The sequence below is a fragment of the Astyanax mexicanus genome, chromosome 14, assembly GCF_023375975.1.
Source record: "Astyanax mexicanus isolate ESR-SI-001 chromosome 14, AstMex3_surface, whole genome shotgun sequence".
NCBI classification, from domain to species: domain Eukaryota; kingdom Metazoa; phylum Chordata; class Actinopteri; order Characiformes; family Acestrorhamphidae; genus Astyanax; species Astyanax mexicanus.
The window spans coordinates 8494059-8519936 of record NC_064421.1 but is presented as its reverse complement, the minus strand read 5'-3'; the positions used below and the strand labels follow the sequence as shown (position 1 = coordinate 8519936).

Below are 25878 nucleotides of genomic sequence, written 5' to 3'. Positions count from 1 at the left end.
CCAAAAATCTATATCCATCATTAATTTGAGAACACTACTTCTATCAGTTGTTCACAGACTTAAAGGACTTAAAAATAGATAATCAAATATGGCAAATATCCCTAAAATAACAAATATAGAACAATAATTGACCCAATCCTGTGATTATTACTAAACAAAAATAAAGATGGAGATGGGTTGCATTCTGCAGGTCTAGTTTGCAACAAAAAAAAACTAAACTAAACCATTAAAGCTGAGTGTGGGTGAATGTGGGGAAGCAGAGACATCATTCAGTGTAATTTACAGCAGAAGCTGGAGGTAATGAGCAACACATGCCCTCCAACTGACAGCTGACGTACAGTAGTACAGCGAGTGTCATGTCACTCTCAGCTAAAGGTACAGCTGATGTCATTTTTTGGAAATGTGGCGGCAGATCCAGCGCTACGGTCCAATAAACACATGCTGTCTGCTGTAGCTCTGCTGCTGCTGCTGCTGATATTCTCCAGCTCTCTTATTGGCTACAGATTGAGAGGCTGAACTCTTATTCTACAGAACTGTCCTACAATAAATTCTTAAAAAATATTTTTAAAGCAACTTATTGCAGCAATTTCACAGAAGAACCACTTTCACTGTCACAATAATTGCATTATTGACTTACCATATAATATATGGACATGACCTCAATAATATTTGATAATTAAGATATTTAATAACCCCAAGCAGTTTGGACTGTCTCTCCACTGTTCCTCCAGATTCTGGTCCCTTGATTTCCAAATGAAATGTAAAATTTACTGATGATCAGTGATGGTTTGTAGAGACATGTCATCTGCTGGTGTTGATCCACTGTGTTTTATCATCAAGTCCAAAGTCCAAAGCACTTTATGCTTTGCTCTGCTGACAACTTTTTTGGAGATTTTTCGTGGATTTCATTTTCCAGCAGGATTTGGCACAATGGCTACACTGCCGAAAGTACCAATCAGTCTTAATATAATATTCTAATTTTCTGAGACTTTTCTGAGTCTATGATTCATTACAACTTTGTTTCTTCCAAAGTTTATAATTGCTTTGTTATGCTATTCTATTATCGTTATAGCAGTGGTATTTAAATTGTTTTAAAATTACAATAATTAACGCAACAACTTCTCGACCGAGGCCTAACCAAAATGAAGAAATACTGTATATCGTATATCGATATACATTTCAGCCATTTCATCCAGCCCCAATATAATAGAACAAACACTCAAAACTTGGTCTAGATTCAAGAAAAGTGTAAAAACGCCTCACTAGGAGCTTATGATAGACAGAGAGAGATAGTGAGAGGCAGAGAGAGAGAGAAAGAGAGCAAGACAGAGAAAGAGAGAGAGACAGAGAGAGAGACAGACAGAGAGAGAGAGAGAGAGAGAGAGAGAGAGAGAGAGAGAGACAGACAGAGAGTGAAAGAGACAGAAAAAGAGAGAGACACACACACACACACACACAGCCCTGAATGTGAACATCTTTAATTATTTTTTTTTTCTGTACCCCTTTATATAATATAAATATTACATATTTTTTATGTTGTTCATAAAGCTGTTCAAATGTTTTAATAGTGTTCAGCAGATTTCATGTTTATATATTTATTTTTGGTTATACATCTGTATTTCTTAATGTTTAGAAAGTCCACTTGTGTTGTGCTAATGCTTTGGCAATACTATTGAACATGGTCATGCCAATAAAGCTTATTTGAATTTGGATTTGAATTTGAAAAAGAGAGAAAGAAAGAGAGAGAGAAAGAGAGAAAGAAAGCGAGAGAGCGAGAGAGAGAGAGAGAGAGAGAGAGAGAGAGAGAGAAGGAGAAGGCTGTACAGCTGAGCGTTTTTATGGCCATTTCAGAGTGAGAATTGCTTCCAGGTCTATTTCCCCCAGCTATGAAAACCTGAAGTATGGGAACGAGCCGAGAAAACAAGTGCCAAGCACGTCCGACTGCGCCGGCCTGCTAAAACCGGCCTGAAACAGATAGCTGGAGGGAACAAACTCTACTGTACTGAAAGTTAAAAGGTCAGAGGTTAATGATCTCAGAGTTATAAGTGAAGGTGACAAGTGCTGCACTTGTGCAAAGCAGAAGAAAGAACTTCCGACTGCTGACTCGTCACGAACTCACACCATACACAGTTCTACTCTCTGTAGTAGAAGTTAGAGGTTACGGAGATCTCACTCCTCAGTTTCTCACGCTTCTCGGGCACGTCTCCAATCCCGCTCAACATAGCGGGCCTTCATTTATCACGGTCATTCATCTTCCTCCTTCAGGACACGACTGCTGAAATGAATCACGGCCATGTTCTATCAAGCAGCGCGTGAGCCGACAAGCAGATGCTCGGGCTCAGAGAGGTCGGGAGGGGTCAAGCTTCTCTTTCAGTGAAAGGGCAAGAGAGGATTCTCTCAGAGCCTGAGGAACACCGGCCGTGCAGCACAGCAAGACGAGTGCAGCTCGCTATTTTACCCTGGAGGCAGAGCAACAAACAAAACAAGCTCTGTTAGACCTGATACGAGCAGAAGCACGGACCTCCAAACCCATGAGCTCTGGAGAAAGGCTAACCTCCACTCTGAGCGAAGGCAGGACAGCAGCAGGACAGCAGCAGGAGCGATAGACACCCCTGACGTGCAATAGATCCACCCCCAGAGAGAAGCTTCAGAGATGCCTCAGCCGCCAGTGAGCAGCGATACTCACTGAGACGATACTGGAGCTTCCAAACACACACCAGAGTCCAAAGCTGAGGCTCGCATTCTACAGACCACCAAGCGCCAGGTTCAGCTTTCAGACGCCTCGCCTCCTGCGAGTCTATCACTACTACACTGAACTCCAACCTCCAAGAATAACAGCAGGAAAGAACAGAACGAACACTTTAACAATACAGCCTGAAAACCAATCAAAAACATCTCAAGTCCAAGCCAAAAGCCTAGAACAGAGAAAACAAGAGGCAAGAATGAATTTAACATCACTCTCACTATGATCAATTTACTTATACTTATGTTTTAACGATATTTAATTGCTTTTTGATTTTGCTATGTTTTATGTCTGTCTTTGTATGGTTTGTCAAAGCACTTTGTATTGACACTGTGTACGAAAGGTGCTTTGAAATTATAGTTGCACAATATTGGGGGGGGGAAACAAAAAAAACAGTACAATATATTCTTTTGCAATATACAGCTCTGGGAAAAATGATGAGCCCACTTCAGTTTCTGAATCAGTTTCTCTTTCTCTTTTTACAGGTTTATGTTTAAGTAAAATGAATTGCTGTTTTATTCTATAAACTACGGACAACATTTCTTCCAAATTCCAAACAAAAATATTTAGTCATTTACAGCATTTATTTGCAGAAAATGAGAAATGGCTGAAACAATAAAAAAGATGCAGAGCTTTCAGACCTCAAATAATAAAAATAAAACAAGTTCATATTCATAAAGTTTTAAGAGTTCAGAAATCAATATTTGGAGGAACAACCCTGATGTTTTAATCACAGTTTCATGCATCTTGGAATGTTCTCCTCCACCAGTCTTACACACTGCTTTTGGATAACTTTGTCACTCCTGGTGCAAAAATTCAAGCAGTTCAGCTTCTTCCTCTTGATTATATTCCACTTATAATTTTTAAGGGTCTCTTATTTTTTTCCAGAGCTGTATATATTGATTAAATATATTAAAACATACAGGTTTTTTCATTAGATCATCAGACATTGTTTATCCATTATATCATGTAAATAACAATACATGCCATGTATGAAGTATTTGAGTAAAATTAATAATATAGGCCAGACATAATCTACATAAAAGTATACAGTAATCATATTTTTGTCTGACTCAGTTTTTTCACACTTTACCTTTTCCACCACACAATAAATTAAACAGGCCTAAATGTATTTTGTCATGCTTTTTAAATAAATTAAAAAAAAATTACGTCCCAAATGTCAGGCCAACATAATATACATAATACACCCGAGCTGTGCTATTCTAATCACGAATAGCACATTTACACTATTTACGCATAGAAATATAGCTGGTATTGTTTTGGTAAACTAACAAATGCTACGTCACTTTTGAAGAGCCGAACAGTTCACGGTTTTCAACTAATAAACAGGCAGTTTGTATCGAGGTAGGAAACTCAGTTAAGTGATGCCAAGTGTGAAAAGTGAAGCAGAATGCTTTGCTTCTTATAATTTATAGAATTATAGAGTAAAAAATGAACTTAAACATGCCCTTTCTCAGCTCTCCCAACTGGCTCTCTCCCACACTCCCTGCCTTATTTACACAGCAGTGGTCTGAGATGCAGCACCACTGGGGAAGGAGGTAGGGGTGGATTATGGGTCTGTGCTGATGCTTAAAAAAATCCTAACATAAGAGGAAACACTGCAATAGGGATTTTAATAAATCATCCATTATTAAAATTCAATCAGTGATAGAACTAAGTTAAACATGGGCTTTATTTGGGTTGTTTAAGACCTGTATAAAATTAAGGTGGGCTGTAATGATGGGCCCAACAAAGTCTCATAAACAATAACTCCACATAGCCCACTTTCCACCCATGTGAGCCCCACATGAGTATGTTAACTGCCATAAAACACTGTATTTAAGCACGGATGTTCTTTCCTACCACAAATCAGTGTGCGTGCCACCAGAACAGTCACGTGTCACGTGAGCGCACTATGGTCAGAGCATGTGTCTGAGAGTGTGTGGGTTTAGGCTGGGGGTGCCTCTGCTGGAATCTGTTAAAGTGTGCCGGGTGTGGGATGTCTGTTTAGTGGAATTCCCATAAACGACAACAGAACGCAGCCCTGCCAGAGGAAACCCGGCACTAAACCACCAGCAGAGACACGGCCCCTGTTAAAAACTCGCTTCTGGCAAATGGGAAGCTCCAGGTTTAATTATAATGGCAGACAAACCTGCTCTCCACAGCTCTCAGACCATGATTAACCGCTCCAGACTGGACAATGAGCAACGCCTGAAGATAGCCGCACAGCGATAACGAGACATTTCCACCCCTGCAATGAATCGTTACAGTGAGAAAACAGGCGGGGGATTTCCTGTTCACAGCTGAGATTACGATTAAACAGGAACCAGAGGAATAAGAGACTAATAAACATGCTCATATAAAAGCGAACCAATTACTGTATTAAGATATGAGCAATTACCAAACGCCAAAAAGCAAAAGTGTATAGGATGCCTACAACAGATGTATTTACCCTCATTTCTTTCTTTAAAAAAATATTGTATTTGCCTTGTAATGCATATCAACCAGTGACAGATGCTATAAATAATTGTAGAATTAAATATAATAAATGTATTTAAAAATAAAATCACCGTTATAATTGCAATATGATGCATTCAATTAATTTTCAGGGCTCTCAAGTCTCATGCATTAGGCGTGAGACACACAAATTTCAAGCAGTTCACATGCTCTCACGCACAGAAATTACTAGAACACCACCCACCAAGGTGCAGCACCATTTTTTAACTGTGGAAGAAGAGCAGCATCAAACGTTTTCCCACAGAGTTCAGAAGAAGAGTTCCACACACCAGTCAATAAACTGAGAAACGTAGATTTCCAACAGCCAATCAAAAAATAGCACTATTGTATCTGGGTTAAATTTATATAATTCCATCAGTAAAGAAGATACTGGACAATGTGTGAGTGACATTCAATGAGTAACCTACAGATCAGCCTACAGTAATATCATCATTTGATTCTATATATTTCTAAATATAAATTGGTTCTTGCATCATAAAAATAATGATGAATGAAAAAAATAATGACCAAGATAATGAACACTGGATCCGTCTGTTGACTGTCATTTTCCCACCAACTAGTGGGACCATCTAACAGCCTCCCTAAGGATATGCGTGATATTTTATAGTTGGGGGAGGACTGAGTAAATAAACATAATATTACTCTTCCTAGTGTCTGGAAAAGTCGTTTCACTGGAAATGATGGCCAGCAGGAAAGCGTCTTGTTTAACTACTGTGTTTGTTTGATTATGGCACTAATGTAACAAAAGCTACTGTACAATAATACAATGTATTTTTAATAAGCTCTAAGCAAAAAACAAATTTATGTAGTACTGGAAAGATTGCTTTGGATTTTACTAGTTGTGGAACATGTTTTGGTGCTATATTGATCCATTTAATGACCTGTAGTAAAACTACAGCTCTAAACCTCCCCATGTAGAAATCCTTACGAATAGGCCTTTTGTCATATTCTGGTTAGTACCACTGACCTTAGTAAAGAATCCCTTTTAATGAATCAATGATTTGCATTGCAGTTGTGGACCAATGCCAACGTTCCAGAGTTTTTTATGTACATCTACCAATAATTTAAACACCATAATTATGTATAAATGAATACAGGTAGATATTAGGGATGCACCGATGTGGTAATTCTGGGCCAATGCCTGTATCTAAAGCCTGTATATACTACATATGTATATACGATATACAAATTTCTAACTTTAAAACTAATAAATATAACAAAAAATAGCTTAAAAAGTAGTAGAAAAGAAACAGAAGCAGAAGAAGAAGAAAAAGCAGAAGACGACGAAACAGAAGCAGAAGAAGAAGCAGAAGAAGAAGAAGCAGAAGAAGAAGAAGCAGAAGAAGCAGAAGAAGAAGAAGCAGAAGAAGAAGAAGAAGCAGAAGAAGAGGAAGAAGAAGAAGAAACAGAAGAAGGAGAAACAGAAGAAGGAGAAACAGAAGAAGAAGAAGAGGAAGAAGGAACAGAAGAAGAAGAAGCAGAAGAAGAGTAAGAAGAAGAAGAAACAGAAGAAGAAACAGAAGAAGAAGAAGAAGAAGAAGCAGAAGAAGAGGAAGAAGAAGAAGAAGAAAAGAAACAGAAGAAGGAGAAACAGAAGAAGAAGAAGCAGAAGAAGAGGAAGAAGAAGAAGAAGAAAAGAAACAGAAGAAGGAGAAACAGAAGAAGAAGAAGAGGAAGAAGGAACAGAAGAAGAAGAAAAAGAAGAAGAAGAAGAAGAAGAAGAAAAAGAAGCAAGAAGCAATTATCGTCCAATAACAATATAATTCCAATATCATCTTGCATCCCTATCAGTTATATATTTGTTAAAAAAAATTCTTTACTAGAAAAAAATAACCCAGAGAGGTCAAATCTAAAATAATTGTAATAATTTTAACCACTTACATTAGTAATATTTGGAGCAATTTTGTAAACCCAGGAAATTATTTCAGTGCTTGTGTTAGAAAGCAAATAAATACATCTAGTCTAAACATTATCTAGTCTAGTCAAATCTAGTCAAACTTAAAAGGTTAAAACTGTTTAGAGAATGTGCTTCAGAAACCCCCCTCACCCCCCACTGAATTCCTCACCGTGGTCCGTTTGGAGAGCCAACAAAAGCTCTGTTGAGTGTGAAGCATAGTGGGCCAGCGACGACCCATGGCCACTAATCCTTTAGAGGAGTGCACACATACTCAAGACCCGACCACGGCCAGAGGCATTCCATCAGAAACTACTTACAGCAGTCAGAGAACGGCCCGCTTCCCCTGAAAACTTAACTCTAAACGTCTTATAAACGCTGGTGCTCCAAACATCGCTCTCCTGGGCCTGTCGTTAACGCCATCTACGCCTGAGCAGAGACGGATTAACAGAAACGCTTCTCGAATGACAAACTGAATCTCTGCTCCCAGGAATAGCTTATGGTAACACAGCCCAACTGCACCAGCAGAACTGATCTGAGTGTTCGCAGTATCAGCCAGACATCGGGACAGTTTTAGAACAAACTGAATCAAGTACTGACTGAGTCTCTTAGGCTACGTACTCTTTTACTACTTACTCCATTTTCCTCTGAAGTGGCCCAAATTAAAAAGGCAAAAAAATAAATAAATACTTTTACTGTATCAACAATAAGCACTGATTACATGCTAAATGCTAAAATAGGCATAAAAAGTACACTTCCTTACAGTTTAAAATGTAAAAATAAAATAAAATAACTCAAAACAGAAGCAATTCTGAGCGGAAAAGTGATTAAACACAATATTTTCCCTGCTAAGCCTAATAAATATTATGTCTAAAAACTGGGGTGTCGTGTCGCTTTTTTTCGAGTTCTTCTGGCCACGCTACCCATCTTTACGTACTTATGTCACATGTACAACCTTTAAAAGAGGATCTGGCTTAGTTTTACTGAACGCGAGCGGCTGGTGGAGCAATGGAGAAGAGGAACTCAGAGCTCAGTAGCTCTAACTATTTACTCATAGTAAAAGCAAAGAAACAAAGGAGTGAAGTTTCTGACTGAGAGCTCTCGCGCTCTCTCTCTCCCTCTCTGTGACTGAACATAACCTGGATTCGCATTCATGCGCTCTGAAAGGAGACCGCATCACACCCGCCATCTTTAATAAAATGATTCTTCTGCATGCATGGTGCAATTACCCATTCAGAGCTCAGTAGCTCATTCACTCATAGTAAAACCAAAAAAAGGAGTGAAGTTTCTGATTGAGCTCTCTCTCCCTCTCTCTCTCTGACTGAACATAACCTGGATTCGGATTCATGCGCTCTGAAAAGAGAGCGCATCACACCCGCCCAGTTTAATAAAATGATTCTTCTGCATGCTCGGTGCAATTACCCATTCTCACCATAGAGGGCCCTAAATCCCCCGAATCACAAACTAACGGACATTAATTTGAAGATGTGCAGCAAATAAACTAAATGTTAAAAATCACTTGAACAGCAGTTTTAAGGAATCTGACACTACTAACGCAAATATGCAGCACAGCTATAACCAAAATTGGAATTAAAAATGTCAGATTTAACATGATTTGAGCCACTTTCACCTTCTGTATAAACAGTCTTCCTTCCATAGCCATCACCCTAAATTAATCACCGTGTCCTTTTTCTAGCTTTGCTAAAAACACAGTCTGATGGTTTTAAAAGTCTAAAAAGTGCTTTAACACAGAACCCATCTCCAGTTCTCTCCACACTCTGCAATGCTGAGACTCTCTGCATGACTGAGTGAGCAGGTGAAGTTTACTACAGGAAAAGTAAATGTGTTTACAGAGCCGTGCCAGCATGTAATAGCAGCAGCAGCAGCAGCGCTCTGAAATCCAAGCTCCACTCATTCAGATAACGGCAGTCAGAGCAAGAGAGAGGAAATCAACACTTTCCTCACTGCAGAAACATGATCACAGCGTTTTGTTTATTAACCAGCCTGGCCAGTTTATATGGCCACTCTGAGGTAAATCACAGTTACATAACAGCACAGATCCAGTTTTAGTTAATTCAGATTCACCCTGGATGCTCCCTGACTTTAATTACACCCTAAGGATTACTAACCAGTAGATACATACATACAAGCAAGGCAATGCTAACAAATGTGCATGAGGTTATCCTAAGTTCCGTGTAAAACAAATACAAATTCTATTCTTGTTCTACAGAAAGGGCTGTAAGAATTATCACCAGAAAACATTACAGTCATCCATCAAATACATTGTTTTATCAGTTAAAATTATGGAAATTTTATAATTTAGATGACTTGTATATTTTATTATTTATGTATAAGGCTCATAAAATATATTAAGTTCAAACATCCAAATTAATTTTGTGAAGAGAAAAAGTTGTTATAATCTTAAGGGGATAGAGATTTCAAACTAGTCTTAAGGAGCGTGTGTACTGTAATTCAAGGAATAAGATTATGGAATAATTTGAAGAGTGATGTTAAAAATGCTAGCTCAATGTGTGTGTTTAAAAAAATGATCAAAGCTGGTCTGTATAAAAAATATGAATTGGTATAAATGTGTAACTATATAAACTGTTGTTTAAGAAGGATTTGATGTTTTTTGTCTAGTTTTTTTTTTGTTTTTATATTTACTATTGTTCTTAATTATTTTTGGGATAAAAGGGGCAGATATAATAATCTTCTTTCTGCTGCCTTTCATTTTATTTGTGATTTGTATATTTTTTTTCTTCTGTAAAAATGTATTTTGTTTATAATGAAATGAATAAATCTCCTCCTCCTCCTCCTCCTCCTCCTCCTCCTTATTCTTCTTCTTCTTCTTCTTCTTCTTCTTCTTCTTCTTCTTCTTCTTATTCTTATTCTTATTCTTATTCTTATTCTTATTCTTATTCTTCTTCTTCTTCTTCTTCTTCTTCTTCTTCTTCTTCTTCTTATTCTTCTTCTTCTTCTTCTTCTTATTCTTCTTCTTCTTCTTCTTCTTCTTCTTCTTCTTCTTCTTCTTCTTCTTCTTATTCTTATTCTTATTCTTATTCTTATTCTTCTTCTTCTTCTTATTCTTATTCTTCTTCTTCTTCTTCTTCTTCTTCTTCTTCTTCTTCTTCTTCTTCTTCTTCTTCTTCTTCTTCTTCTTCTTCTTCTTATTCTTCTTCTTCTTCTTCTTATTCTTATTCTTATTCTTCTTCTTATTCTTATTCTTATTCTTATTCTTCTTCTTCTTCTTCTTCTTCTTCTTCTTCTTCTTCTTCTTCTTCTTCTTCTTCTTCTTCTTCTTCTTCTTCTTCTTCTTCTTCTTCTTCTTCTTCTTCTTCTTCTTCTTCTTCTTCTTCTTCTTATTCTTCTTCTTCTTATTCTTCTTCTTATTCTTCTTCTTCTTATTCTTCTTCTTATTCTTCTTCTTCTTCTTCTTCTTATTCTTATTCTTATTCTTATTCTTATTCTTATTCTTATTCTTATTCTTATTCTTATTCTTATTCTTATTCTTCTTCTTCTTCTTCTTCTTCTTCTTCTTCTTCTTCTTATTCTTATTCTTATTCTTATTCTTATTCTTATTCTTATTCTTATTCTTATTCTTATTCTTATTCTTATTCTTATTCTTCTTCTTCTTCTTCTTCTTCTTCTTCTTCTTCTTCTTCTTCTTCTTCTTCTTGTTCTTGTTCTTGTTCTTGTTCTTGTTCTTGTTCTTGTTCTTGTTCTTGTTCTTGTTCTTGTTCTTGTTCTTATTCTTATTCTTATTCTTATTCTTCTTCTTCTTCTTCTTCTTCTTCTTCTTCTTCTTCTTCTTCCTCAGACTACTAATCTGATGGTTATTGCTTAAATTAATAGATTAGTCAATAATTATTTCTACCATGCCCTCCAGTGCTTTAAAATGATAAAACAATGTAGGAGTTAAATACTCAGGTGGTGTTTAAATGTGGAAATTACTGATATTTAGTGAGTTAATAGGTAATCTGTTGTGAGTGTGAACCTTGTGAGTGAGCCCATTACCCATCTCCCATTGCCTTTCTCTTCCCTTTCTCTCTATTAGTTATACATTACCAATATTGTCTTGCGATATATTGAGTATAGCAGCTTCACTGTATCATGATATCATTGTTATCGTGGGCAACGTATTGTAATATTGTATTTTTATGTGCCTTACGATTTCCTTTGATTCCCACTCCTACAAATTAATGATTAGTCGACGTTTATATTATATTCAACACGGTTGACATGACAGGGTTGTGGGTTTGATACCTTTATTCAGCAAGCTATAAGGTTCATGTTCAAGGAGGAGACTACTTTCCATCTGTCTGTTGGAGAGTGGTAAGCACTAAACGTTGTCTTCTTGACCAAAGTGTAAGAAGTTTTGCCATCCCAGTCAATCATTTAGTCCAGTATTTATGATGCTCTATATACACTGCCTTGCACATTTTAGTGCTTTCCCTGCTTTAGCACATCCCTAAAACCCCAAAATAACTCGTTAACGAGCTGATTAGTTGAATTAGGTGTGTTACAAGCAAATAAAATAAAATAAATAAATGTGCAAAGCAAAGAACTGGACTGAGAAAAACACAAAAATATAATTATTTTCGTATCACCTTCACTAATGAGACAACGGCAGCAACTTGTCAAAAGAAATTTTACATTTTTTCTAAAGATAATTACTCTGTGAAGCTGAACAAAGGGGCACGGACAAAAGGTCCTTCTCATCACATACGACTTAAGACTCATAAATATAGCAGAACCCTCTTAATGCTGTATTTTTTTTAAGAAACACAACAAAAGGTCTTTTTTAAACTCTTTAACCAGGCACAGATCTACTTAAGCATTAAAATAGTTCTTAAAGATTTTGATTGCTGTTTAGAGCAGGGATGCAACAATTTAAAAAAAATTCGGACAATGAGAGTGCATGCTATTTTACATACATCTGTTTAGAATACAAATTATAAATACTCCTTCTGGTGAAATAACATAATATTTAAAGTCTGTTAACAATAGTGTGATCTCTGCTTTAAAAATATGCCACTAAGCCATTTAGGAGTCTCCTAGACGTCCATTTCCTACACATTTCAATAAACAATGTCTGTATCAGGTTCACAGTATAAAAGATCAAAAAGTTTCTCCATTCTAAACAGTTTTAATCCTCACACTGAAATATAAAGTATGAAGAAGAAACTATTTATACAATTCCAGGAGTTGGAAAATGTAGCACATCTTTCATGTAATGCAGCCAAGATTCCTTAGATAGATTCTCCAACGAATCATCCAACACTCATATCTGGACACTATAAAATACAAACGGCTTTGGGTGAGATTCTGTACATTATTATTACACACAGTGGACACATTTTTAAGGATATGAACCTAATACTCTACTTCCAAAAGCAGAGAGCAGTGGAGTCCTGCACCTAAAACACTTTGGGTCAGTTTCACAGATAGAGCTTAAGTCTAGTCTTGGACTACAAAGCAAATTGAAGAAAAATATAGTCTACTAAGCTTAATCCCTGTCTGAGAAACTGATCCTAAGGGATTCTTTCACCAGACTTAGTCTAATTTTCCTTTCAGTGGCTCCAGTGAACTTCCATTAAGACTAGGCTTAAACCCTGTCTGTTAAACTTGTCCTTAAAGTCCATTTGTATGCAAAAAAAAATCTGTAATTGTTACTGAACCTCATAAAAAAAACACAAAGAAACTAACTCAAATGAAGGTTTTTTGCAATCTATAGGTTTTAGAAAGTGGCTACACACCTATAGTTGACCTAAACTGCAACATGATGTCCCTAAGACCATGTTTTCCACTCTCAACCAAGACAGAACGTGAAAAACATGTGAAAAAAGTGTTAGGCAGACTCTACAGTAGTTCCCCGCTATCGCAGCAGTGCAGAACAAACAACTAGCTATGCATTAACACCATCATGAAACAACCACCAGTTTATCACCTAACTGATTTTTCCCAGCCACACCTCAAGACAAAGGAACGTTTACTCACAGCGTTCACACTGGTGACAGGAGTTTAACACTAGGCAACACAAGCACAAACACAAGCTCGCTTAGACAATATAAATGAGTGAGTCTGAGTTTTAAACTACAAGTTCCAGAGTTACAAACTTAACTTAATAATGTCTCTATAGTTAACCAGCTGGAGGCAGGTGATGCTGTAGAGCTAAATCAACACAGGGGGTGTTAAACTGGTTAATTTTTAGGAACAGACGTAAGAGGTATTTTAAGGCTGCTTTCACACCTTCCTTGTTTGGTCTGGACTTTCAGACTTTTCCCAAAATAGTAAGTTTGAAATGGGGTCCAAAGCATGGTATGGATTAAAGACCAGAATTGGGTCTAGATGGCATTTTTCTAGATGGCTCAGACTTTCGTAAACAATTACAAAAAAATGATACACGCAGCTCTCAGCCTTAAAACAAACCAGCTATAGGGCGCCAAGTGGTCAAGCAGTCTAAAACCGTTTGAATCCTGGTCATGCAGCTTGCCATCAGCTTCCGAAGCCCTGAGAGAGCACAATTGGCCTTGCTCTCTCTGGGTGGATAGATGGCGCTCTTTCCCCTCATCACTCCAAAGGGTGATGCCGATCAGCACAAGGCGTCTGTGAGCTGCTGTATCGGAACAGAGTCGCTGCGCTTTCCTCCGAAATGGTGCACGGTGATGCTGCTCAGCAATGCTGCCGAATCAGCAGCAGTTGGCATCACCTGTGATGAGGGATATGTAGCTGAGTAGCAGTTAAATCAGTGGACAATTGGCCTAGCTAAATTTATAGAAAATGGGGAAATGTTTTAAATAAATAAAAAATAATCTGAAATCTTACTTTCCTTGGCGTGCAGGAGCATCACACAGCAGTATGGGTTTCTGTATCTACTGTAACTGTAGATTAACTCTTATTTCCAAACAGAAATAAAAGAAATATGTGAGGAAGCTGTTATGCTCGTTCTGCTGTGTGACACACATGGCCACAAAAGGGAGTCAAATTCAGGTAGAGAGGTAGAATTTGGCACAACACCTGAAAAAGCCACTTGTAGAAATGGGTAGCTATCTACAAACCAATTAACTTAAAGTATGGGAAGTAAGAAAACTCCTCAGTACACTCACTAAACTGCAGTGTAAAACCAAAACTAACTGCACAAATGTACACAATGTAACAAAAACGCACACCTTGGTCCTTGAAATAACAGATGTGAAAATAAAAGCAATAAGAATTCAAATACTTCATAAGTGTGAGTAGTGTGGTGTGTTAACTACCACACTATACACATTAAGACTGGCTTAATTATTTTACTGCTCAGAATCAACCCACAATTAAAGTTAGGGTCCTTCTTTTTTGAATGGGCAATTAGCAAGTGACACGTGTGTGGTAGGACAAGAAGATTGTTGCCTTCAAAACGACACGTCTAAAAATTTACTTGATAACATACAACTAAATTTGTTAATTTACTTGTAGAAAAATGCACACCCATGTATCTATACAAATAGGTGTTTAAAAAGCAGGACTCATATCTTCAGAGCACACCGTCTAAAAATGAGTGAAATACACCCATGACTAGGATTGTGCAATATCATATCCTATGTAATAATATCGCCAAATAGAAGTTTAATATAAATTTTCTTTTGCAGTATTGTATTCTTGAAATTAATTATTTGCTTAAATTCAATGTTTAACCTACAATTAAATTAATCCACAGCCAACTCACACAGAACCACCATGGTGGTCAACCCAAAAACCCAAGGGGGAGCAGATCACACCTTCCATCCATCAGCAGGAACAATAGAAGATGCCCTCCAGAAGTCTCTGTTCTGTTTCTGAGTTTCTGTCTCAGCTGTGTTTGCTCTTATGATTAGTCTGAGTGGAGCGGCTGTTCCAGTAGCAGCTGAACTCAAAGCCCATCAATCAAGGTTTCAATTAGTGATCTGTTCAGGCAGTCAAGCCCACCCGTACGATCAGCCAGAAGCTTCCTATTCAGGTATAGAATACACTCAAACAGCTTTTTGTTTAACACAAGGATGTGGTGTTGTTATAAAGTTCTATAAATGCTTTGTTAAAATAAACTCCTTTACTAAAAGTACTGTACTATATACATAGTACTTATTACTTTTTATTAGAAACGGGCAATATGGCCCTAAAATACAGTATATAACAACATATATCACTAAAATCACTAAAATGAATAATCTACTGCAACAAATATAATGTTATCTTTATTTATTTATTTATTTTATATAATTTTATTTCTAATCTTTCCCATTTTCTCCCAATTTACATGGCCAATTACCCAACCCACTCATTAGGACTCCCCCTATCACTAGTAATGCTCCAACACACCAGGAGGGTAAAGACTAACACATGCTTCCTCCGATACATGTGAAGTCAGCCACCGCTTCTTTTCGAGCTGCTGCTGATGCAGCATTACCGAGCAGCATCACAGCGCGCTCGGAGGAAAGCGCAGCGACACGGTTCTGATACATCAGCTCACAGACGCCCTGCACTGCAGACATCACCCTAGGAGTGATGAGGGGAGAGAGCGCCATCTACCCACTGTTACAAATCTGATACAATTGTTTTTTTGTTTTTTTTATATCTCAGTTAGGGGTGTGCCATATCATATCGTATGCAATAATAAAATTTGATTTTTTTTGTATTCTGGAAATAATGTGTTTTTCATTCAGTGTTTTTTCATATCACCAAAAGTATAGTCATCACAAAAATACCATGAAATATCGTTATATTATTTGAGGGCCATATCGCCCACTCCTACCAGCTACCAGCACTTTTTTTTTAAAAGATAAAAAAGATAAATGAGTGCTCACCAGTAACAGACTGAACCACGTTCACATTAGCAGCAGCTCTTAGCTCCATCCTGCTGTACAGTAGGCTGGATAATGACCGGCGTTTCTGAATAGGCTGAGAAAAGCTGCTCTTTTCAAGTAAAATGCAGATTATTACAGTGCTCTGGACGGACTGCAGAGTCCACATCTCGAGTGGTTAAAAGGGTATTCAGGATAATAAAATGATAAACATAATACTGTGCTCACAATGCTGTGCATTTTACCAGCCTCACAAAGCTGCAGCTAACACAGCTAATGCCATGTGGTAAAAAAAAAAAAAAAACACCCCGGACCCCCGAAGTGCACTCAGCAGTGACAATCAGCACACCCCTCCACACTCAGCACAATAAGCTTAATCTGATCCTTCATTTAGCACATCACTTAAGCTCTGGCTGATGTTTAATCTTCATTCTCCTCTCAGAACACGCAGCAGAGGCTGAGACGTGACGTGAAAGAGCCCGAATCAATTTAAATCGCGGCATTAATCTTCACAAGCCTTTTCAATTTGTCGCCATTTAGGGGTGTCGACCCGAACACGAGCGAGACGCGGGTTTCCATCTGTTCAGCTCGGTTCGTCTCTCTCGAATGGGCAATTAGCAGGTGACACGTGTGTGTGTGGATGGACAAGAAGCGTGCGGAGGTGCCTTCACCCCTGTAAGCTGTTAATTCATCATTTATTTGGTCAAAATCACACAAAACATCTTGTTTTCTTGTTTAGTTACAGTTCTTTCTTTAAGGAAAATCAGCCTCATAAACATTTATAAAAACAATAGCAAAATGAATATGCATTTATTGAGATTAACTTGTGCTAATTCATAATATACAACTAAATATGTTCATTTATTTGTAGAAAAATGCAAACTAGAGTTTAGATTCTCTGCCTGAATACGACCCAAGGGCCGGGTGGGGCTAAAAAAAAATAAAAAAATAAAATAAAAAATAAATAATTATATTTAAATATTTAAATAATATTTTTATTTTATATAAAGATATGGGGTGATAATTACAAATTAGCGAATTAACAATCAATCTACTCATTGCCTTATTACTGTTTTTTGTGTTTTTGCACTTAGACTATAAGTTAGCTCAATATAAAAAGTGTGTTTATTTAGAATTTATTTTCTATTCCTAAACCATGTTCAATTATATTAGCTTTGAGGAAAGTCATTCAGGCATCATTCTTATAGCCTAATTTACAGATGTTCAGGTTTGAGGATCATAGTTCACATTGTTCATATTCATGTTTTAATCTTTCAGAGATCTGTTGTTAATAAATATTTTCTTAAATAATAGGTCTATGCTTCTTCAGTGTTGCAGTGTTATTTTAATATAATTCTAAACACATTTCGCTCATTCGAACAGCCCCAAAATGTTTTTAAAAGCTCAGTTTTAATGCTCTACTTACTGAAAAAAATGTGCTCGGGCTTAAAATGATGTGAACGTGAACGGGCTTGGGGCGGATCGAGCTTGATATTTTGGGCCCGATCTAAGCTCTAATACACACTCATGTATCTATACAGATGTGTGTGTGTAATTAGGTTAGGCAGTTTAAAAAGGAGGACTTCGGTGCGCACAGTCTAAAAATGAGTGAAATACACCCATGACTAGGGGCAATAATATCGCTAAATAAAAGAATCATATTCATTTCACTGCAGTAGTTTATTTATGAAATTAATTACATTTTTTATCACATCGCCAAGAATATAATTATCACAAAAACAGACATTGTGGTATGATTTTAGTACCATATTGCCCACCCCTACCCATAATATGTTAACACTAATAAAAAAAATTATAAAACACCTAAATATCTACTGCACTGGATTGTTGGTTTTATTAAATTCATTATAACAGCGCAATTAACTAGCCGTAGCTTAGATTTGTAGATTCGTAGCTTTATAAAAGGGAAATGGATGAGTTTGGTAGCAGCTCACATGTGGAGCATCTTTTGCTGGAGTGGAGAGAAAACAGCTGGTCTGAAGTTCATGTTCAGGTCGAGGAGGTGAAAAAGGCCAGGTGGTTTGCTTTTGCTGTTTTTGCAGCTATAGCTGCACCGCTGCACCAAGAGATGTGTTTGTGGGTACAAAAGAGAAGCACGTAGCGCTAATGCTAATGTGTGAAAGCAAAAAGAAGCGTGAATTCGGATTTGGATGTTCACATTCATGTTGCATGTCCATGGATTGGATACGCATCTGATTTAGGACCACATATGAAGTGACTCAAATCTGATTTTTTTCATGGCTGTGTGATCGTGCCAAATTTTAAAAAATCAGATTTGAGTCACTTTTATATGTGGTCCTAAATCAGATACGTATCCAATCCATGGACATGTTACATGAATGTGAACGGTCAAATCAGAATTCATGTGTCTTTTTGCTTTTATGCATGTGCTATGTGCTTCTCTCTCTGAGAAACATTGAGCAAAAAATCAGATTTGAGCCACTCCAGACACATGCCACAATGGTGCCGAGTGACCAGTAGTAGTAGATGTTAGTTTACTTGTTACTGAAAAAATGGTCAGATTAGAGTAACGCGTCATTACTGCCATCACTGTAAGTGACCACTCAGTACTCTGTAACAGTATGGCGAGTTCTGCTCTACCGCGGTGCTCTGTGGTTGGACACAGAACAGGGTGTTGACCAGACCTGTGGTCAGGAGCTCTGCGTCTGCACTGCCAGGCCGGCGGGGTAAGAGGAAGCCACCCACGCTGCCAGTTCCTGAGTCTCCTTTCTGCAGGACCGTGGTTCAGTCCCTCCATAAAGCTTTCAGCGGCTTTCTCTGTTCACCTGCTTTTTATAGCCACGACCAAACACAGCTGTCCACGTGCAAAGAAGCTACACTTCTGCTGTTAGTCTACAGTCAAATACAGATTTCACCACAGAGAGAGGGAGGTGCTGTACGTCATCAAACTGCACAGACCTTTCTTCGCTTTATAATCGGTCAATAAAATCCAAGAGTAGAGTTGGGTGAGACTATATGAGGACTGTTTACATTTTAAACTTAAATTTAGTCTAAAATCAGACTTTTGGAGATCTAAACTGATACGGACCTGGCCCCATTTATTTTAAAATAAAGGTTGGACATCAGTGTAACATAAGAGCATATTCCTAGTTATTTTATATCACTATTATTGGAATATCTGTTCATTATTTTTTACATAGTGTACAGAGCAGCAACAGAGTTCAAACAATGGAAAGAAAAAACAGAAAAACAGACATGAGCGTCTGCGCTTTCGTCTGCTGATAACTTTTATGGAGATGCGGATTTCATTTTCCAGCAGGACTTGGCACACTGCCCACACTGCCAAATGTACCAAATTGGCCTTAATTTTATTTTAATTGGTCTTAACTTTATTCTAATTTACTGAGAGACTTTTTTCTGATTTTTCATTGGCTGTAAGCCATAATCATGAAAAGTAAAATAAAGAAACGCTTAAAATAGACCACTCTGTGTGTAATACATCTATATAATATATGAGTTTCACATTTTGAACTGAATTACTGAAATAAAGTAACTTCAAGTATATTAAAATTTTTGAGGCCTAGAAAAAGCTGTTCTTTCTCTACGCATGGGTCAAAAAAAGCCAAAAACATGAGTGAGTTTAGCACCAGCACTTCAGATTTCCCATTTAATCGGACTTAAACTGAACACATATGAAATTTTAAACACTGGAAAGGAACTGGCGTCCAAAACGCTGAAAATAGAAACAGCTCTCAGCAGCACAGTGAAGAGGTTTGGTTCAGAGAGAGCAGGTCAACCACTACTACTGCACCACTGCTTCATTCCTTACTGCTCGCCCTGCACACACAGACAATAAAAGACCCCCACACGGCCTTATATGGGGTGAGATCTCGCTTCCACATGAAATATAGGACTTCTCTCATTAGCTGGTGGTCTCTTAAGTAGCCAGCTACTTAAGAAACTCTTTTAAAAGAGGAGCTAAAAGGCTAAAGGTCAGACCCTCACACTCGTGTTCTGCTGCCTGTAGAGCACAGCTATTGTTGTGTAGTTATTAAAGATTTAATAACAGAAATAAACACAGAGATGGAACTATAGACCATCATCTGACTCACAACTATGTGGGGAAACTATATTAGTGCAGCTCTGGCTGTCATAGATTATCATTAGAGGCTGGAAGACCATTAGGCCTACAGTGTTTTAACCGCACGCAAAAATATGGCCGTAATGTTCCCTGTGGTCGAACATTCCTGTGTTAAAACAGAATCCCAAGAAATGAAGCTTTCAAACAATCCAGCTCAAGCCAGTGATTTAAAGCCACAGCAACCGAGGAGGAGAACAAGCCTTATTATACTCGAATTCCAACGTTCAGACGCTTTGTTTGCATCAGGACTGTCATGATATGTTATATTGTCTAAGAAAATAACATGGTAAATTTTATTTTTGTCATTAAAGCTGGGCAGAATGATCAAAATATATTATATTACAATATTTAAAAAGGCATTTTCACAATACACAGTATTTATCACAATGTTTTTACCCACAGATAAAAAAAAATCAGATTCTTAAAACCTCCCATTTAAATACACTATCAATACTCAGTGCAGTGACTCTTATATAGGGGTGTGTGATATGGCCCTACAATAATATCACGATATTACATGGTATTTTTCGTGATAACGATATTCGTGATAACGATGTTTTAACACAGGAATGTTCGACCACAGGGAACATTACGGCCATATTTTTGCGTGCGGTTAAAACACTGTAGGCCTAATGGTCTTCCAGCCTCTAATGATAATATATATATAACGATATTCTTGTGTATATATATATATATATATATATATATATATATATATATATATATATATATATATATATATATATATATATATATATACGAGAGAGAGAGAAAGATATAATCTCTAGTCTCTAGTAGATATATAAGGGGAAATGAGAACAGTGTGAATTTTTCTTTTGCTAAAAACAGTAAAAAAGTAGTACCCTGATGTGATAATTACGGGTGGGTGATATAGGGGAATATTTCAGGGTATAATATTGTTCACGATATTTAAAAATGTTGGTGATATTATTATTGCGTACAATACGATATGGCACTCCCCTACTTTAATAACATTTTTGCTCTTTTTTCCCCTTCAAATGAAAAGTACAGTTAAGTCAGTGATCCTTAAGAACTGATTGTATCAATGAGACACTTTTTAAAATATCTAAATCATCATATCTAACGGTTATGTTAAGACTATTTTCTGCCACTTTACAGGCCATTTAGGCTCGTCAAGATACCTATTATTTATTAAATGATATACTGGCCCAAAAATGATCACAATGATTGATATTATTGCCATTTTAAGACCAATTTATTCCACTAATATAACAATTATGTACAGTAACTGTTTAAAAAAAATTACACTCTTTTAAACGAGCAATTGCCTTTTGATAGCTAATTAAGAACATTTAGACATTGCAATTGGAATATAAAAAAAAAACTTAAGCTTAAATATCTAAAAAATAAAATTTGGCAACCAAAATTGACTGAAAATAAAGAAACTCACAGTTTTTCTTTAAAGTTTCTGTTTTCTGATTTTTTTTTATAATTGTCTTTTTGTCTACAAAAATACAGTTGGGCTATTCAATTTCTGAGGTGGTGGAAAAAAAGTAGCAAGATTAATTTTGTTTTGTTTTATTTTGTTCGGTTTTAGACAAAAACTATCATTTTGGAGGATCCCTACTCATTAAATAAACACAATGGGTAAAATTGATGCCTGCTAAATGTATTGAGGTCATGAAAATGTATCATACAATAAGAAAATATAAAAACAAAATTAAAAAAGCACAATAACACCTTTACACCATATGTAAAAATTAAAACTAAACATTTAATTAACATATTAATAGTTTGCTAATAAGTTGAATCCATTGTTGACACAGATGTGCAAATGCACAAACACACAGCTTATCTATATGGTCCTTCTAGCAAAATACTGCCAATAGAATAGTACTCTCTGGAGCCCAAAAAAATAATAATAAACAGGATGAACCTATCGGCACCATCGTGCCTAAAGCCAGGAATGGGCTATATAAAAATGGGGTATAAAGCACCTAGCAGTGTTGAGCTGATGCTTTAGGTCATACAGCATACAAAAACAATACAACAAAATTTCACTAATGCTCTCATCACTGAGTGCAATCAAATCCTCACAGAAATGCACCAAAGTCTAGCAGAAAGCCTTAATGTGAACAGCAGAGATAAGACAGTAGGGGTGGGCGATATGGCTCTAAAATAATATCACGATATTTCAGGGTATTTTTGTGATAACGATATACTTGGCGATATAGGAAAACTTATATAATTAATTCATTTCAGGAATATAGTATAATAGTATAACAGTATAATCATAATGTGGCAAAATAAATAATATAGCATAAAATAATATAATGCAGCAAAAAATATTGCAGAACATTTTCATGCACATAAACTGCAAACTAAAACAATTATACAATAAATACATTTTAAGCTTCACAGTAAATAATGGACTACTTTTAAGACAGAACATCTCTATTATCACGATATGGATTTTTAATATCCTGATATTTCTGTCACAATATATTATATATGATATAATATTGCCCTCCCCTATAAGACAGTCAAACAAAAAGCAGATTTTTTTTTAATGATCATAATCAAAGAGAAAACAACGAATGAGCCGATTCTCCTTGAGAAATCTAGCAAATTGTTGCATTTTTGTTAAAAATCGCAATAAATATCGCTGTGCAAAATATCGTACAGCACTACAATACTCCAATCTATATGATCCACATGTCAAACATTATACAAACAGCGCACAAATCTCCCGTGTGAGCTAAAGTTACAAGGTAAGCACATAAACGTCATTTCAGATCCAGAACAGCTCATGACTGCTGCGGATAAAGTCAAGAAGCCCACAGGTCATAAAAGCACGCTGTGGTCAGATGGGTTCCTCATGGTGCTTTGTTACCATGACCGAGCCCCCCAGTGCCAAATGGCATGTCTTCCTCAACCTTATGTTTGTTCAAGCTGCTGGAACACCACAGGCGTCCGGGGGTCTCTATGACAGGGTAGTATTCTTCCCGGAGCAGACGCCGCACCCTGCCATTATACCACTCCCCAAACAACAAAAGGCTCGAGCTGTACCACAATATTGGGAGCAAGGGTCACCGTTTATGAGATGATTAGACATACTCTGTGTCTATTTATCATCATCACATATAACCCCCTACCATCCCTGTTGCAGATTTCTATACATTTATTATTGTAGTTCATTGCAAACACTCTGTGCTTAGCTGAAATCCATAGAGAATCAGACTACTTTAATCGTGAGATTTTTATATAAAAGGTGTTAGGAAAAGTTGGACAGGTTGCTACATATATATACAGCTCCGGAAAAAAAATAAAAGACCACTTAAAAATTATGAGTTTCTTTGATTTTACCATATTAAAAACCCCTGGAATATAATCAAGAGGAAGATAGAAGATAGAAGCAATCAAACCAAACTGAACTGCTTGAATTTTTGCATTAAGGCATAAAGTTATCCAAAAGCAGTGTGTAAGACTGGTGGAGGAGAACATGATGCCAAGATGCATGAAAACTGATTAAAAACCAGGGTTATTCCACCAAATATGGATTTCTGAACTCTTCCTTTGCATTATTTGAAGTCTAAAAGCTCTGCGTCTTTTTTGTTATTTCAGCCATTTCACATTTTCTGTAAATAAATGCTCTAAATGACAATATTTTTATTTGCAATTTGGGAGAAATGTTGTGCGTAGTTTATAGAATAAAACAACAATGTTCATTTTACTCAAACATAACCCTGTAAATAGCAAAATCAGAGAAACTGATTCAGAAACTGAAGTGGCCTCTTATTTTTTCCAGAGCTGTACATAAAAGTGTAACCAAATCCTCAAATAGCCATAATCCAGAACAAAGGTTGATATTATGTTCTTTATAGTACAGGTAGGTAATATTGTAGCAAAATAGTATCATGATGTTTAAACTCATTTTGACGATACAAAATAATCATCACACTATTTTAGCATGCAGACAAAATACAGCAGTAGCAGCACATATTAAACTGTAGGGGTGGGACAATATATTGATATACTTTATTGATTTCAGAGTATCGTATCTTAACGTACCGATACGTGGCTTCAAATATCTATATTTTAAAAAATATGTTTAGCGCTCTAAACTTTCTAGAACTCACCCCCAAATCTAAAGTTATTGCTTTATTACTCCACATCCATAATTCCTAATATTTGCTTATTTAGGAGTATATATTATCATCTTAGTAACACAGAGACGAAAAGAGAATTGTCATGTATTGTGATTGCATAGTTATTGAGGGCAACATATCGTAAGATGCCCTTTAATTCCAACCTCATTAAACACTGCAATCCAAACACTTTTCCACACTTAATACAGTGATTTTTATTCAAAATATGCCTCACTTATTCCAACTAAACAGAACTGACTGTGCTCACCGCAGTAGAACATGTAGTTACTCAGTGTTCCTGACTGTGCTATGCATGAAAGAGAGTGTGAGTAACAGTTTTGAGGGAAAAAAACAAAGTATAAACCTTTTCTCAGGGTTGTTTGAGCTTTTGTTTGTTATTTATTGAGAAAAAAATATTTTCATACTGAGCTTGATCACCCTTGCAAAACAACTACAGCACACTCCACTCCTCTATAAGACTCAATCACTCTCCTACAGCAGAGTGCTCCCCCTCTCTCTCTCTCTCTCACTCTCCAGTATAAACTCACTCTCAATAAAATATTAAGTGTTATAAAACAGTAAAAAAAAACAACTGGAAAACTCCACCTAAACCTGCACTGCTCTGATTCACTCCAAATATACACTCAACACAGTCACACACTGAACAACAGTGTGACTCTACACAGTTACACCACTGCACACACACAAACCCCGTACACACAGCTCACCAAACACTTACACAGGCCACCAAACACAGTCAATACACTTACTAACACTGTGACTCTCTCTATACATTATTACCACTGCGCACACAGTCCACCAAACACACAAATACAGTCCACCAAACACACACTCAGTCCACCAAGCACATCAAACACAGTTAACACACTGTGCAACACTGTGACTATCTATACATTGTTACCACTGCACACACAGTCCATCAAACACACACTCAGTGCACCAAGCACATCAAACACAGTTAACACACTGTGCAACACTGTGACCATCTATACATTGTTACCACTGCACACACAGTCCATCAAACACACACTCAGTGCACCAAGCCCATCAAACACAGTTAACACACTGTGCAACACTGTGACTCTCTATGGTTACACCACTGCACACACAGCCCACCAAACACTGTCCACCAAACACATACACGGGCCACCAAACACAGTCAACACACTGACTAACACTGTGACTCTCTACACATTGTTATCACTGCACACACAGTCCACCAAACACACAAACACAGTCCACCAAACACACAAACACAGTCCACCAAACACACAAACACAGTCCACCAAGCACATCAAACACAGTTAACACACTGTGCAACACTGTGACTCTCTATACATTGTTACCACTGCACACACAGTTCACCAAACACACAAACACAGTCCACCAAACACACACTCAGTCCACCAAACACACCAAGTACATCAAACACAGTTAACACACTGTGCAACACTGTGACGCTCTATGGTTACACCACTGCGCACACACAGCCCACCAAACACACCGTCCACTAAAGACGCACACACAGCCCAAACCCCACTGCTTAACTTTTACTAGTTTTACCGCACTTTCCCACACACACGCGCGCGCGCGCGCACACACACAAACACAAATCACTCACTCACTCACTCACC

At 37.1% G+C, this 25878-nt stretch overlaps 1 protein-coding gene across 4 annotated transcripts in view; it reads right to left on the bottom strand.

Moving 5' to 3' along the window:
* The window catches only part of tiam2a (TIAM Rac1 associated GEF 2a), a 207037-nt gene that overhangs the window by 131958 nt on the left and 49201 nt on the right, over positions 1 to 25878 (bottom strand). The gene's annotated exons all lie outside the window — the stretch shown is intronic.